This window comes from Brachyhypopomus gauderio, chromosome 13 (genome assembly GCF_052324685.1).
Source record: "Brachyhypopomus gauderio isolate BG-103 chromosome 13, BGAUD_0.2, whole genome shotgun sequence".
Taxonomy (NCBI): domain Eukaryota; kingdom Metazoa; phylum Chordata; class Actinopteri; order Gymnotiformes; family Hypopomidae; genus Brachyhypopomus; species Brachyhypopomus gauderio.
In genome coordinates this window covers 6105023-6118550 of record NC_135223.1, presented here as the reverse complement: position 1 = coordinate 6118550, position 13528 = coordinate 6105023, and the positions used below count along the sequence as shown (strand labels likewise).

General features: G+C 39.4%; 1 pseudogene across 1 annotated transcript; it reads left to right on the top strand.

Moving 5' to 3' along the window:
* Window positions 1–1316: 1316 nt before the first annotated feature.
* On the top strand, window positions 1317–12543 carry LOC143473457 (uncharacterized; annotated as a pseudogene). The gene is made up of 3 exons (XR_013120533.1): window positions 1317–1474; window positions 8666–8728; window positions 9619–12543. The product of XR_013120533.1 is annotated as an uncharacterized LOC143473457 (transcript).
* Window positions 12544–13528: the final 985 nt, after the last annotated feature.

The window sequence follows — 13528 nt, the reverse complement described above, 5'->3', positions numbered from 1 at the left end:
TGTAACGGCCTCGGCCTGTGGCCCGCAATAATACACTCGGCCTGCGGCCTCGTGCCTACGACCGCAGCACAGCAGTGCCAATATTACACGTTATAGCACTCCCTCTCGTGTATTATTGCGTAATTATATATACCGTGACTGGGCGCACTGAATTTAAAGCCCATCACCAACGTGGGACGACAAAACAGTGTGATGACGTCAACAACGACGCAGTGTGACTGCAGCACGCGTAGAGGTGCCGAAGCACCACTGCACATGCACATCTGCATCCCAGCATCATCTGTTCCTTTCGAAAGGATATTTTCCAAAGTTGGGGAGCTGATCAGCCAGAAGAGGAGCTGACTGAAGTTACTGTAGAAAAAAGTATATTTTAATAATATATTATTATAAAGTATATATTAATAATATAGTATTATAAAGTATCCAAATCAGACATACAAGACCCCAAATTACAAACCAATATCTTTTATAAAGGTTTTCCGTAAAAACATTTCACATACACAAAAAAGTGTTTTGAAATTCAATCACCACGGCCTTTTGCAAAGTAGGAAGGATCTGTAATCCTGTATAATTTAAAAATAAAGTTCAAAGCTATATATAAACTCTTAACCAACATTTAACCTTTAGTATAATTTATTCAATGGGTTAATCTGGAATGTGTTAGATATGGGAGAGAGCATCTGCATATTTTATTGTAAAGACAATATAATCAATATTTGGTATGTGTTACGTCTTCGTCTAGGCTAGAGGAACAGTAAAGTAGAGGTGCATGTTTTTATAGCAGCTGAATGTAAAAGGGACTGGACAACAGACAAAAATTGATGAAAAGTTTACCTTGTATTCATACATAGAAGCAGATAAGACAGAACCCTAGACGTCAGATTGGCTACCATGTATGTCAATCAAAATACAACCGTCAGTGCAGATTGACGATAGCCTGTCATTCATCCACTACTTTTTAATGTCATGCGATCTACCCACACTTCCTTCGCAAAATCCCGGACGATTTTGAAATTCCCCCCGGACGTTTTTTTAGGTCTCAAATGTAGGACATGCCTATGGTGTGGGCTTTTTTGGGACAGGTTTGCTGTTATCTTTATAGTTTCAAAAGGAGAACTTGTGGATTCCAGAGCTCTACGGACTGAGTGGGTAGTGCTGAATGCACTGGGGACATATTACATTTCTTTTTTAAATTAGTTTATGTACTTTTTATTTTAAATGATATATAGTAATATGCACTGAACGAATTTATACTGATTATAGACGCTTAATATTTGTTTTTAAGTTTTGAAGGATTACGTGACCCCCCTTTATAAACCACACAGTGGTTTGGTCCACTGTCGTACCGTCACCATCGAGCATTTCAGATCACAGGTTTCTTAACCTTAATATCAGCATCCGTCGTTTAGTTGTGTTGCATCTATTAGTCTACTGTGTTTGTGTCTGGACGTGTTGGACTACTGGTTGACCTTATGTAAGTACTTAACTTAGTAGTACGTAACACGAACACGTAACATTTTTAACCAGATTATTTTGTTCGTTCCGGTACCTCACGATTGAATCTCGTGTCATGGGGCGTAGGCTACACTGTGCGATTTTTGGTCCATTTTCAGCCGATTTTTCACTCGTGCAACTGTTTTTGCGATCGGGCCGAGTTTCGGCTCAATCGCGTGTCGTGCATCGTATAGTTTACACAGGTAAACGAGGAGCGATTCACACCTCACGACCAACTCCCGATCAGAAATCGCAGCGTCGCAAGAATATCAAACATGTTTGAAATTGAAATCGCTCCTCGTGAGAGTATCGCACTGTTGAAGCAGCTCCACGAGCCGACTCTCCCTGCGATTTAGTCGTACAGTTTGAGCTGGAGCGGAGTACACGATTTAAAATATCGTACAGCGTACGCCCAGCTTAAGTTGGTCGAAAATTCAATGTTTTAAACTGTTTTTATAATAGATGTTCTACCGCCAGATATCTTATTTGTTAATATACAAACATTAATATATTACTTTTGTTTTGTAGCTCAGTGACTAAGAAAAAAGCTAGTTGGAAGTATGCTAGTAGTTTTATTATAGTTATTGACGTGCGCTTCTGATAATACACCAGCGAAAAGGAATAACTCACTGAACACGGACATAACTGGTTAAACAGTTTATATAGCTTTATTATACAGTACATTAGCTTTAACTACATAAAACTCATAAATATAAATATTTTCTTTAAAGGCTTACGCAGAAGATTCTGAGATTAATATCCTTGTAACGACTCGGTGAAGCAGGCTTGACGCAAATGCAGGAGATCTTATATTTACAATAATTTATTAACAAACATGCAAGGAAGACTACAACAAAGAAGACATGAAACACAGACAAACCAAACAACACTACTGACAAACCACACACAGACAAATCAAACAAGGCTACTGAAAACAACCAGGTGATACTACAGTAACAAACATCTCGGTGAACACGGACAGAACCACTGACTGGGAAAGTTACACACAAGAGACACAAGCGATAACCAGCAACATGAACTGGTAAGACACAGGGTTAAAATAGACAAAACGAGGACTCAGGTGAGACCAATTCACAGGGTGGGGACACAAAAGGGCATTTCAAAATAAAAGCTCCAAGAAGAAAGCAGGAAACAAACCAAAACGAGGGGTTGCCGAGGGGACTGTGACAATCCCATTTTAATGACTACAGTAATTCATACTGAAATCGTCTTCATGTTAAGATTATTTTTAGGTGAGATCACGCCATTCTCCTTGTTCTTAGGACAAGTACACCCATATATATAGTGCCCATCTACAGGCCATTCTTGATATTACTGGCTGAACATATTAAATCCTGTAGACTACATATACAGGTGCATCAAAAAAAAATTGAATATCATCAATAAGTTAATTTACTTCAGAAATTCAATATGAAAAGTGAAACCCATATATAGATTCATAACAAAAAGAGCAATCTATTTCAAGTGTTTATTTCTGTTAATGTTGATGATTATGGCTTACAACCAATGAAACCCAAATTTATTATCCCAGAAAATATGAATATTATATAAGACCAACTGAAATAAAATATTTTTAATTCAGAAATGTTGGTCTACTGAAAAGTATGTAGAGTAAATGCACTCAATACTTGGTCGGGGCTCTTTACTTAAATTACTGCATCAGCCTGTATCACTTCTGAGGTGTTGTGGAAGTCCAGGTTGCTTTGATAGCAGCCTTCAGCTTGTCTGCATTGTTGGGTCTGGTGACTCTCATCTTGCTCTTGACAATATCCCATAGGTCAGGTGAGGTTGCTGACCAATCAAGCACTATGGTTTAGGGGTGACCTGCAATAGTCGCTGATTCGACTATAGTCGACTAAACCCCCTAGTCGACTATGAACGTCATATTCGAATGTACCATTCTAACTGCATGGGGGTGCCCAAGGATGCTGCTAAGAATTAGTTGTTACATGAAATGTCTTTGTTTTCGTTATATATAGCCCTTTGTCAAATAAAATAATTCTAATTTCTGTTAATAAATATTTTAAAATGTGTGCGCATTAACAATAGGCATCTTCCTTACTACACATTAATAAATCACACCCTGCAGTTGCACAATCCAAATTAGCGGAGCTGAACACGGTACAGTATTTGCATCTTCCAAGATTATAATGGCTACAAAAAACTTCAAAAGTATCTTGATAAAGATGAATCAAACAAAATAAAGTGCAATTTGTCATCAACGTCTTTCATTTCACACGACAACAACCAACATGGCATACCATTTAAAACACGTAAGTCGAAAAAAAACAGTTCAGCCGTTTGTCGTTTCGGTCGTGTCGTTGCGGTGCGTCTCGGCAAGTAGGCCTATAAACATTTTTTGTTGTTGTTTGCTTTTTAAACCCCGTTACTTGAACCTTTACTTATAATTTTTTTCTGTTGTGTGGCAGTTTATATTTTCAGGCAGGCACATTTTATTTAAAATATTTGTGACATTTTGCACAGTGCCTGTTCGATTTGCACACTGACGGTTAATGTTCTCTAGCGTTTCATAAAAAATAAATAAATAAATAAAAGCTGAATAAAGCCGACCTACCATGTTTATTCATTTATCTGAGTGTTTTAGGTTTTTACTTTGAAGTGGAAAAAATGAATGAGAACGGGATACTGTTTAAGGTGCTCTAGATAAAATAAATACCCTGATTCAACTATTAGTCGACTAAAGGGAAAATCTGACGAATCAGATTCGACTATGAAAATCCTTAGTTGAATACACCTCTACTATGGTTATTAAACCAGGGGTCATTCCATGTCAAATCAACCAAAATTTTGATAGACCATCTCAGAATCCCTTCAAACTTTCCCCATTTGTAGGCAGATATGTTTCATGGAAAAATCCAGGTATTGAACCAGGTATTGGTTCTTTTGGCAGTGTGGACTGGTGCCAAGTCCTGCTTGTCGACAGAGGGAAGCATGAAGTGCTCTAAAATGTCCAGGTAGACGACCCCTCTGACTTGATATAACATGGTGGACCTACACCAGCAACCTTGTAACTTTCAGACTTTAGTCTTTCAGAGTCATCTAATGTATTCTTACCATCCATTCCTGTTTCGGTGCAAAAATAAAATAAATACAAAATAAATGACAAACGCGTGTTATTTCACGTTTGCATGTTAATGTTGTCACCCTGAGTGCATGTAGTCTTGGTCATAGATATCTGTGGGATCAGCATTTTGAGTCTTAGACCCATCTGTTTTGTCCAATTGTTTGTTTTTTATCAGTGACAGCGAAAATAAAATCAAATATGAATTTTACTAAAACGTTTACATTTACTGCATTTAGCAGACGCTCTTATCCAGAGCGACTTACAAAGTGCTTTGCATCTGATCACAGAATTCATCTTAGGTAATAGTACGGATAGGCTAGAATTCAAGATACAATTGAGTCAGACTACTACTAAACTACAGGAGTCAATGTCATTACCTAGTGTTTTGCAAATTAAACGTTTACCAAGAAGCACAAATATCCATAGACAGACATACAATTTAAGAACAACAGCTATCTGCTGAGTTAATGTTCTGGTAAGAACTCAAAAAACAGGTGGGTCTTCAGTCTACGCTTGAAGATGGCAATAGACTCTGCAGTCCTAGTAGCTAATGGAAGGTCGTTGCACAATCTTGGAGCCAGGACGGAGAATAGTCTGGAGCTTTGTCTTCCGTGAAACTTTAAGCATGGAGTTTCGATTCGAGCCAAGCTTGAGGTTCTGAGTGTTCGCTGTACAGATCGGCTTTTGACCATGGACATCATGTAGTGAGGGGCCAGTCCATTTTTGGCTTTGTAAGCAAGGATCAAGGTTTTATATCTGATGCGTGCCGCTACTGGAAGCCAGTGAAGAGAGCAAGTGAGTTTAGTGAGTCAAGTCTGTCCAACATACTTTTGGCTTTACCCTTATTGTTTAAATTTAGGGTGGGAAAACGAGTCCTTATATCACCATGAGCACAAGTCAGTTAAGTCTTCAATCTAGCGATAATCTATTTGGTCATTTATGTAGCTTGATAATTCTCTTTATATCAAACTATTCTAAAAGGTTGAGGTTATATCTATGGTCCTGCCTAAAATATGAAGGAAATTAAACTGAAGCTTGTTAGGTAGATGTCCTGTCTGGCTCCACCCCTACCCCGCCCCACCTTTGTCGTTGCTGCCATTTTTTTTCGGTTTGTTCGCTCCGTTTATTGTTTCCAGCTGTCTCTGGTCTCATAGTCTGATTAGTTTCCCTTTTTATGCCGGTCAGTGTTTATACCACTGCTCTTGTGTTTCTACACTTTCTCCTTTGGCTCTCTCTTCTATGCTCTCTCTAATCTCTTGGTCTATGTTTGTGTCTGTGGTCCAGGCCGGGGACAATATGAGGCCCGCCAGCACTGTTGCCCACAGTATCAATACACTGTAGTGATGGGTAATTCGCCAACGATCTGATTCTATTGAACGGATCTTTAAAATGAACTAAATGAACCAAGTCGCACTCTGGGAGCCGTTTAAATGTATTTGTGTTTGTGTTTATTTCTTTCAAATAGGCTGTAATCCACCCATTCCGCTTCGCATCAGTAGAGGGAATCATAGTGAGAGCTGTTTACTGTTGAAGTTAAAATCCAAAACCACTTTCAGTATTGCCCTCCACGCGCAGAGAGCGAGCACGCTCTTCGTCTGACGAATTCTGTCTGAGCGCACCCTGTTCCACCTCAGCCTTGGCCATCTGGTCAAGGTGATGCGTCAGATCATGGGTTCAAGTTCTCCGTCACTACGACGAATATCCAGTCGAATCCGTCTAATCATAATAAACCACACACATGCGCGTGCTATCCGTTTTGTGGCCGAAATATGATCCTCTCACTGGCGCTCATCAGCGCTGGATGGATGACGGCGGTGTCATTTGATTGACTTGCGGGTCATCCCACCTTCAGATTTTCGGACATTATGTAGATAAGTTACCTCCCTCCTGTCTGGCTGGATCTTATACTTTCGCTAATGACCGTAGTGCGCGACTCCGCACACCTCGCGCAAACCTGCGCGAACGTGGAGGCTACTTGGCGCGTCACGTTCTTTGCAGTGGTCTCCGAAACAATGTGGTAGTATAAAGAAACACCCCTCAAAAACAAGGGAATGAACAATTACCTGATGAATTTTAATGTTGCATTGTGTTCCAGGTTTGAAAAGTGCTGGAATTTAGGCTAAAGTACTTGAACATGCTTGAAATTGTAACTACTTTGTTTCACAACAAATATCTGTCTGACTGAACAGTTCTCTTGTAATTCCAGGACGAAACATGAGAGAACGTGAAGACGTTAAGATTGGGCGTTTTGAAAATAAACAACCATTAAATAATGTAATAAAAAAAGCTAATTATTTCAAATCATTTCTACTATATGTATAAATATTTAACTTAATTAAATTTAACGTGCTGGGAAATATTGTATATTTAGTGCAATAGTGCACTTTATCAGTGTCACTCATTAAAATCTGCTTAGAAAGAAAGCGTTGTAGCCCCCCATTTTTTTTTGGATGGAATATCGTGATAAAAAATCAAAATCGTGATTTTATGCAAAAAAAATTGTGCTAAATTTTTTTCCCCATATCGCCCACCCCTAGTAGCTTATTAGATCCACCAGATTACGACCTGATTGAGACAATGGAAAGGGTGCACGCAAGGCAGAGCCACGCAATTGACTTTCAGTTTTGGGACTCAAGAGTTTAAATTTCCGCCCGCATAAAAATTTTGAACATCAATATTTTTTTACTTAGTAACATGAGGGGATTCAAATGTAGCGAAGTAAAACTACTTACTACATACTCTATTTTTACTCGAGTAAAAGTAAAAATGACATATTTCAAATACTACCAGGGTACCCGCGGGTCCTTAAAAAGTCTTTAAATATCTTAAATTTAGTTTTACATATTCAAGGTCTAAAATTGTCTTAAAATGTCTGGAATTTTAGGAGGGGAGGCATTAAATAATTGTGTTGCTCAGTTTGTCTGTTTTATTTTACTGATGTATATCCCACAATAATGATCATTTTCGCAATGGCCGTATGCTCCAGTAGTACGTCACCTAAAAGGTGGAAACAGCAGACGATGCTTTAGCTGCCCAACAAGCTCCTTTTCTTATTTGAGGGCTGCGGCGGGAACAACAACAACACAAGGCTCCGATGCAGACATGGGTAAATGTCCATTCAGCGAAGTGGCTGGAGGATGAAAAATATTGTGGCTGGCTGAAACCTTCCAGTGATTCGTATTAGGCGCAATGTGAACTTGCCGAAAAACATTCAAACTTGGTACAATGGGCTGTAAAGCGCTGGATTCTCATATGAAATCTGAAAAACACAAGCGATATGATAGCACTCGTAATAGTAATATGCATATCGAGTCATTCGCTGCTAACTGCAGTTTAACTGTAAGTGCCAAAAATGATTTGTCTACTGTGTAGTGCGACCAAACGTCCGTATTTCCCAGGACGTATTTCACGTCCTGTCCCGGGTTTTTTTTTTAAGTGAGGAAATGTCCTGGTTTTTAAATTACGTTCATTGGACCATTACAATTTAAATGTACAGGCACGGCGCTGCATGTACCGTAATCCCTGAGCCGCGTCAAACTTGGTTCATACTTGATGCGTCGCGACCGATGCGAGGTTCCGCGTGCCGACAATGACGTAATCCCCGTGAAGTGAGGTCGTGGGCCCCCCCCCCCCCCCCCCCATTAACAACTTGCGGTCGCCACCCCCCCACCCCCCCTCAACAATTTACACTCGCCACCCCCTCCAGGTTCAAATCTCACTCCAAGTGATCTTAAAAAGTTGGCAACCCTGGTATTATTTTTTCTTGTGAGAGGTATTAAAAAGGTCTTAAAAGTCATTGAATTTGAGATTTAAAAATGTGCAGATGCCCTGACTACTCAGAAAATTACAAATTACTCATAAAAAATACTCAATTACAGTAACGTGAGTAAATGTAATTCGTTACTCTCCACCCCTGGTTGAGGAACAGTTGGAATAAAGTGGATGTGTTGGATAAACATCACATGTGCATGTTTTACCTGCATTTTTTAGTTTTTATATCTTTTTTTTTTTTTTTTTTAATATGGATATGTGAAAATTTTAATATTTTATTCTAATCACTTGCAGTCCTACGTGAATGTTGAAGAAGTTGGCTTAACAGTGAGACAGTTGATGAGAACTTCGGAAGAGGTAAATTATTTTTTTAAACTGTGACAATTTCCTCAGTATCCAGATAAATCAGCAACCATTTAAAACACACACAACCAACAGGCCCAGTTTTACCGCATAATGCGGCTTTGGTAGTTTTGGGTGTTTTGGGGTCATTGAACAGTCTTCCAGTCTCATTACACACAAAGGCTGAGGTATACATCATTTTACACAGTACTAGCACAGTATCTCTGAATCTCATTATACACACACAGGTTTTCTAACTTCCCTGAACTAGCTAGTAATGCATTTGTTATATAGCTGTTGAGTGAAATGATAAAGGTATGGTGACACTCCTTATGCACAGTAATCATCGTATTATACAGTTATCTGTAAAACCATTTTAAAGTACCATGAAAAGATTACATTTTTATGACTGCTAAACTTTTTGGTTCATCCTCAAACAGGAATAGGACCCTGCCAAATTCACAGCAGTGAAAATCACATCACGAACCATGAAAAGAACATTTTCCCCATTAAATATGACATTTTCTGTGATATCTTGGTGCTGCCCATAGATTAATTATCTGATACAAAGAGGCACAATAATTTAAAAGATCAAATCACACTGCTGGAACTCATAAGGAGCTTCAACAGACCAACGCAGCTCTGTAGCACCATGAGAGAGAGAGGAGGGAAAACAACTTTGAATATAAAGTTGATGAGCCCTACAAAATAAAAGTCCCTATAGACTGTAAACAATGGCACTGGATCAAACAGAGAGCGACATGTATCACAAATTGGACAAGTGTTTTCATTTTAGTGAAGGAATGAAGCCTAGCTCTTCTCCTGATGGTTTTTAGTATGAATGTCTTTAGTATTGTGCAGAGCCCAAACATTTCTCATAATTGTTTCATATTTTTTCCCTTTAGAAATCAATAGTGTCCATTGCCACATCATCTACTGCTGTGTCCTCTTTCCTAAGTACGTCAAATTTACCCACATAAAAACATTTATCTGAGGAGTATGTCAGACAGTTGAAATCAGGAAGCATGGAAAAAGAGAAAAGCTACCACTGCTCAGAGTGTGGGAAGAGTTTTACTCATCAGAGTAATCTCAAGCAACACCAGCGCATTCACACAGGAGAGAAGCATTATTACTGCTCAGAGTGTGGGAAGAGTTTTACTCATCAGAGTAATCTCAAGCAACACCAGCGCATTCACACAGGAGAGAAGCCGTATCACTGCTCAGAGTGTGGGAAGAGTTTTACTAAATACAGTCATCTCCAGCGACACCAACGCATTCACACAGGAGAGAAGCCATATCACTGCTCAGAGTGTGGGAAGAATTTTACTCAGCACAGTTCTCTTAAGCAACACCAATGCATTCACACAGGAGAGAAGCCGTATGACTGCTCAGAGTGTGGGAAGAGTTTTAATAATAAGAGTAGTCTCCACAAACACCAGCGCATTCACACAGGAGAGAAGCCGTATCACTGCTCAGAGTGTGGGAAGAGTTTTAATATTAAGAGTAGTCTCCACAAACACCAGCGCATTCACACAGGAGAGAAGCATTATCACTGCTCAGAGTGTGGGAAGAGTTTTACTCAGCACAGTCATCTCAAGCAACACCAGCACATTCACACAGGAGAGAAGCTGTATCACTGCTCAGAGTGTGGGAAAAAATTTTATCAGCACAGTTCTCTCAAGCAACACCAGCACATTCACACAGGAGAGAAGCCATATCACTGCTCAGAGTGTGGGAAGAGTTTTAATAATAGGAGTAGTCTCCACAAACACCAGCACATTCACACAGGAGAGAAGCCGTATCACTGCTCAGAGTGTGGGAAGAGTTTTGCTCGTAAGAGTAGTCTCCACGAACACCAGCTCATTCATACAGTAGAGAAGCCGTACCACTGCTCAGAGTGTGGGAAGAGTTTTGCTCATAAGAGTAGTTTCCATGAACATCAGCTCATTCACACAGGAGAGAAGCCGTATCACTGCTCAGTGTGTGGGAAGAGTTTTAATCATAAGAGTAGTCTTTATGGACACCAGCGCATTCACACAGGACAGAAACCATATCACTGCTTAGAGTGTGGGAAGAGTTTTACTCAACAGGGTAATCTCAACCAACACCAGCGCATTCACACAGGAGAGAAGCCATATCACTGCTCAGAGTGTGGGAAGAATTTTACTCATCAGTGTACTCTTCAGCGACACCAGCAAATTCACACTGGAGAAAAGCCATATTACTGCTCAGAATGTGGGAAGAATTTTTCTCGGCATACTAATCTTAAGCAACACCAACACATTCACACAGGAGATAAGCCATATAAATGTTCAGAGTGTGGGAAGCGTTTTAGTCAACAGAGAAGTCTTCAACTGCACCAGCGCATTCACACAGGAGAGAAGCCATATCACTGCTCAGAGTGTGAGAAGACTTTTACTCAGCACAGTCATCTCCAGCGACACCAGCGAATTCACACAGGAGAGAAGCCATATCACTGCTCAGAGTGTGAGAAGAGTTTTACTCAACACAGTAATCTCCTGCGACACCAGCGCATTCACACAGGAGAGAAGCCATAACCATTCAGAGTGTGGGAAAAGTTTTTCTAATCTTTGTAATCTTAAGCAGCACCAGCGCATTCACACAGCCAGAGGTGTCAAGTAACAAAGTACAAGTACGTTGCTCCCTTATTTAAGTAGAAATTATGGCTATCGACATTTTTCTGGAGTAAAAAGCCAACCTTTTACTTCTACATCTTACATTTTTACCCATTTATCTGTACTTTCTACCTTGTTAATCCTATTTTATTTTGGCTTGATGTTCAATCTGGCAGGACACATTTAAAAGAAAAACTATCCAGATAGATTGTGCCATCCAGATAGATTGTGATCTGACTGTTGGGATGAGAAGTATTAACATGTACCATTCCAACACCCTGTTGCGTTTGTGCGTGATCTATCACACATGTCCAATCACACTCCAGCAATGACATAGCAGACATGTATGTAGCTTTGTATGAAGATGTTCATGGCAGAGACTTGAGATATTAAACAAAATGTCTCAATTAAGTACCAGTGAGGAAGTTGGTTGCCAGGAAGACCCTGCACTGTATATCAAAAGTCACCCGTGGTAGGTTTTTGAATTGTTATTTGTCTTGTCATCTGTGTATTTCTTGTCATGTTAATAAATGTGTCGTGCACCACTCCTTCACTGGCCCCACCTTGCCACTGTGACAATATGGTTTAAATAAATTTGCATTGTACTGAAATGTTTTCCTTTTCAATGGGCATATATGCAGCTGAAACAGGTAGCCTAGTGCATCCCTTATTTTTCAACATTGACATTTTACAATAACATTATAGCCATTTTGACTTTTATAAAAATGTTTTCTTTGGGAAGTGTAGTGCACTACGGACCTTGTGACTTATAATATACAGTGGAGGAAATAATTATTTGATCCCTTGCTGATTTTGTAAGTTTACCCACTGACAAACATGAACAGTCTATAATTTTAAGGCTATGTTTATTTTAACAGTGAGACAATATCTAAATGGAAATCCATAAAATTGCATTGTATAAAATATATACATTTATTTGCATTTTGCAGAGAGAAATAAGTATTTGATCCCTCTAGCAAGGTGGCAAAACCTTTGTTGGCAAGCACAGCAGTCAGACCAGACGTTTTTTTTTGTAGTTGCTGATGAGGTTTGCGCAGTGATTAGAAACGCTGTGTTGGAGTTTGTATTGAAACACCAGTGTCACGTGACCAGTGGTGGACAGTAACGAAGTAAATTTTATTCGTTTTTTTATTTTTAAATCAACGCTTAATAAAATACCGAAATGTTAAAGTGTACCGTGTCACAGACTATAACCAATCAGCGCTCAGTAAGAGATTAAGATTTGTACGCTAAATGGCTGAGGATCTGACATGGCTGCAACAGATGTCTTCCCCCAACACCCCTGGCCTTATTTAGCACAATTGTTTGAATTCCTCGAAAAGAAAAATGATTCGTATTGCTTAAAGTGTCTCCTCTGCATTCCGAAGAACACATCGCTGTCATCATTTATGAACTCGCCGTCAAACTTGAAAACATCGAGGTAAGTTCGCCATTAGATGAGAACTACCAACAGGGTGGTTTATATACCCCGGTTATTTATATAACATTGAAATACACTACATTTAACATGCTTTTATCCAAAGCAGTGTGCTAGTACCCAAATTGCAATCTGTGGAGATGCTAAACGCCAGTTTAACACAGGAGACTCCCACATCAAACGTTAAAGCCGGGGACACATACACGCGAATTTGGCCAAGCGAAGCGAACTTCGCAATTCATTCCTATGAGGGAGGCAAAGGCAAACAAACATGAGCGAAGCGAAGCTAAATTATTAAAAATGATTATTATATTAATTATTTACGCAATAATACACTCGAGGTTCGTGCTATAACGTGTAATATTGGCATTGCTGTGCTGCGGTCGTAGGCACGAGGCCGCAGGCCGAGTCCCGTAGATCAGCACAGCAGTGCCAATATTACACGTTATAGCACGAACCTCGAGTGTATTATTGCGATTATACCACAGTTCAATTATCGCTGTTTATTGAAAGATTTTGAGTTAAAGAGGACGAGAAAATACGACCTGTTTGGTTAAAAATACTCCGCCAGTTAAAATAGTTTCATTCAATGGCTCGCTGCTAAACTTACACAACACTGGGACAGCCTTACCCAATAAATATTAGCCTATAGCGGTAAATATACACACAACTGTTGATAAAATTGTATTTATTAAAAATAAAGTACAACAGTTATATATATAATATAGCTGCTGATGCTTT